The sequence below is a fragment of the Papaver somniferum genome, chromosome 1 (assembly GCF_003573695.1).
Source record: "Papaver somniferum cultivar HN1 chromosome 1, ASM357369v1, whole genome shotgun sequence".
Taxonomy (NCBI): domain Eukaryota; kingdom Viridiplantae; phylum Streptophyta; class Magnoliopsida; order Ranunculales; family Papaveraceae; genus Papaver; species Papaver somniferum.
The window spans coordinates 134411331-134415584 of NC_039358.1; positions in this window are offsets into that span (position 1 = coordinate 134411331).

Below are 4254 nucleotides of genomic sequence, written 5' to 3' on the forward strand. Positions count from 1 at the left end.
GTATTGTAAGGGACTGCAAATTCAAAGAAAATACTGAAGATCATTCTTCATGTATATCTCTTGAGGCAAGCCTCAAAAAGGATGCTTTGGAAATTGAACATCGCTTGAGTAAACTCTCTATTCAAGGATGCTCTAAGCAGTCCAACATATCAAGTACTTCTTCTACGACTGAAAATGTTCCAGATCCAGAAGTAAAATTGGAATCCCTTCCTATCAGTAAAGATGTATTAGTCTCCTCTAATCAAGGATGTTCTACATCACATGGAAGGAAGAAATATCCTAACGAGACTATTAAGAATGTACTATCTAATCATTCTTGTGATCAGAAAGTATGTCTCTTCTGTGAGACAAAGAGTTCTGTTAAACAAAAGGGAAACTCTAGGTTGAATAAAAACTCTGTGGTTCAACTTCAACACACCTTAGACTTAATTCTCAAAGGTGTAACTGACATTCGTATGTCGAAACCAATTGGTTTTCGTACTTTCCCTGTGTATACTACCAGGAAGATCAGTTCAATGAGTTCCTCAAATGCTCAAAAGTAAAACATACATCTTAATAAACTTCGTCTAAGGAAAGATCAAGTCTTGCCTACTGATAACAGAAAAGGTGATGTTACCTTAAGTGAGAATAAAATTCTAGAAGAAAGGGATGATGTTAATGATAATCTGAAGGAAATAATTAAAGGTTATAAAGAAACCATCAACAGGTTGTCTACCCTCTCAAGGAAAAAAATCCTCTGGTAAGGACTCAAACTATGTCTCGTATTTTGATGACAATAAGTTTTATGATAATTTCTCACATCAAAAAGGTTTCCTTCCTGGATATGAAAGGAAAAAGAGACTTGATCACAAACACCATTCATTTGATGAGCCAAAATCTCATACTTGTGCCAATTGATCACAAGGTTGAAATCTCTCACTCAAAATCCTGGTTGAGAGATATGCTCAGGTATATTTGTGTCAATAGTATTCTCAGATCCTCAAGCTATTCTTATCGTCTTTACATGAGTATCGATACAAAATACTTACACAAGTATTTGTTCTTGTTGTGGTAATTTTTCTTTTTGATTGTTTGATTAAAAAAGGGTGCCACTCATGCATTCTGTATTTGCTTCTCTTTTGATTATTTTTTTTTGGAGTCGTTATGTTTTACTCATATTACTGTGAGTTTTTCTGCAAATTCGTGTGCGTACGACTCTTGTTTTTCTTTTGGGACAAGATTGATTTCATACAGGTTACCCGTGTGACTGACACGAATCAATTAAAGAAACCCTAGAATTCCTTCCCTAAGAAATCCTTTAAGTACCCAACCTATTGAGTAATGTAAGTCACGTACGCATACTCTAGGTTGTTTTCTGGGTTATCAAGAATGTATTCTTCTTCATCTCGTTATGGTGATTTTGCAAGAGGATTTCTTGAGAAAGGTTTTGGTTCCAAGTCCAAGGGAAGGAAGAAAAGAACCCTTGTAGATGAAGATCATCCTAATGCCTCATGTTACTATGCCTATACTCATGAGGATGTTGAGAAGGAAGATATGATCTCTGCTGAAGTGGTTCATGATTTTCTTAAATATTTTAAGGAGTCAAAACTGCAGCTCGTTGATACTCTGAAAAGGCTTGATGTGTTAAAGACTGAGTTGAAAAAGGTTACCTCTAACCCTGGTCTCATAAAATCTCACATCAATGATCTTCTCAAATAGAATCTCTTCTCAGAAGATATAGTGGATGCTGTCAATCGCAAGCTCAAAGACCCCAAGATTCATGATGTTCCTGAATCGTCTAATCGACCTTAGTTCATGTACGGGCATATCACTGAAGTCTACTTTTTGTTTCTTAGCTTGTGATTTTTTTTGGTTATGCCTAGTAAATCTTCTAGTTTCTTGTTTTTTTAGAAGAATAACTTGAGTTTGGAATAACCATTATTGCGATTACACATAGCTATGTTCAACGTTTTCATCTTCATGTTTTTAGATTTATTGGTTTAAATTCTAAAATTGTTTGGAAGATGATTTTTGCAGTATTAATCTTTATGGTTTTATATATTGCAATTTTTTATGGGATATGTGTGTTTGCGTCCGTGAACTGTGATTGTCCCATACATTGTCAGAAGTTAAGTCCTTTATATGTCGATATGCATGTGTTGATAAAAGAAGGAATGAACTTTTGACAAATACAAAAGTTAAGCCTATTATGTCAATCATTGATGGAAGATAGGTTAAAATCTTTTGTTTGCAAGGATTATGTCTATTGTATGTCATTGTGTAAATGGCGTTGGAAAATAAAATGAATCCTTGATTATTCCACAGTATTTGGTCGACCTCCGGTCTACAATTTTTGTGCATATACTGTGTTGTTACATAAAGTGTCTTATGTTGAGCACAAACTATTAAGTTATTCTTAGTTGTTGCTCCGTGAGGTACTTTATGTCGAGCATGTTCAACTAAATTAATCATCCTCGTTTGGTTATTTAGTTGTTGCTCCGTAAGTTTTCTCATGTCGAGCATGTCCAATTAAATTGATTACTTTTTGTGGTTAATTTGGTTGTGTATTCCGATTAGATTAATTATGGGTTTTCTTGTGATTAATCTAATTGAGTATTTTTGAGTATATATAAGTTCACTTATGTTGAGCATTTTCGATCAAATTAATCATGGGTTCTCTTGTGGTTAATTTAATTGAGTATTTTTTTATTCAAATTCATACTTGTATGTTATTTGTTATGTCCAAAGAAATCATTCTTTTCTTTTGAAATTAAGGTCGCTCTTGTTGTTCTTTCGGGAATGACATATGATGGGGGAGAGTTCTTAATTGAACTTGTGCTTAATTGCCAAATCTTTGTGGGGAGTGCGGTTGTGGAATATTATAGGGGTTATCTTGTATTTTTTATAAACTCCTTGATGAATGCATTTAGCTTCAGCTTTATGATTGCATCTAAACAAGTTGATATATGCTTTCTTTTGGTCATGAAATGTCTCTTTTGGAAATTTCATTAGGATCCCGTTTTCGTACCTTTGTCAATTTTATTGACAAAAAGGGGGAGAATTAATATGTAGTTCACACTACAAATACATATGGTTTTCGGATCATTATGTAAGGAGGAGTGGTTTCCATGTGAGATGGAGTATTGACTAAGGGGGAGTGATACATATCACCATAGTATTGTTGTCGAAGTTATGATACAATTGAACTTTGATACTATATAATGATACTATGACATTGTATAACAATGATTGAGAACTCTTGTTTTCTCGTTGTTATAGCTACAGATTTTCAACAACGATGATGATGAACTTACAACCTTTGGGATCATTGGAGTACTTGGAAGTGACGAAGATTTTGAGTAATGTTGAAGATTAGGCATGTGGAATAGGAGCTACAAAAGTTAATTCATTTATTTTTTGTATTCCATATGTATTAATAGTTTTTCCACTAAAATTGACAAAGGGGGAGATTGTTAGAGCATTGCTCGGTCGAACTCGCATGCGTTGCTATCTCAAGCATGTTTGTCAATGTTAGTGATCAAAACTATAAGTCTTGATTTCTAGTCTACTATAGCTAAGTCTCGTACTAGGATAGAAAGTGTAGTTGAGCTCAAGAACTCCATGGAAATCATCATACAAGACGAATGACTACTCAAGGAACTGGTGGAACTTGATCGACTAAAAGGTATGTGGAGACTTGAACTTATCTATCACTCAAAAGTCTATCTACTCTATTTCCTATCTTGAGACAAAAGTCGTTTTGCTATATAGACTTTGATTATACACATTTGCTATTTCGAGCCGAATTTATTCGCCTATCTATTTCTCAAAATATGTGTTGGTAATCTTTCGCTTTGGCCAAGTTCATCTTTAACTAGTGACAAAAGTGATGATATGTTTCAATCACTTTGAAAATTGCTTTGACGAGAAATGGTTTGTGAATAACAACTATATAACGTCCTCTAAGAATGTTTCAATTATGGAAATGAGAGTTTAGATTATATAACCAGTGTTGGATATAAGCATTGTGTGGCAACACATATATGTATAAATCCTTTTTCCTTGAACCGAAGTTTGCGAACTTTGTTGATCAAGAGAACCGGAACAAGAGCCGTGAACTCAGTCCGCGAACTGGCGGAAGTTCTCGACCCAAGAATATCTGCTGGAGTTTGAGAACTCCTTCCGGGAACTTAAGTCTGCAAACTTAAGATGGTTATATCTAAAGACGATTGTTTGTGAACTTATTCATATTAACTAAGGAATGCTAAATGCAAA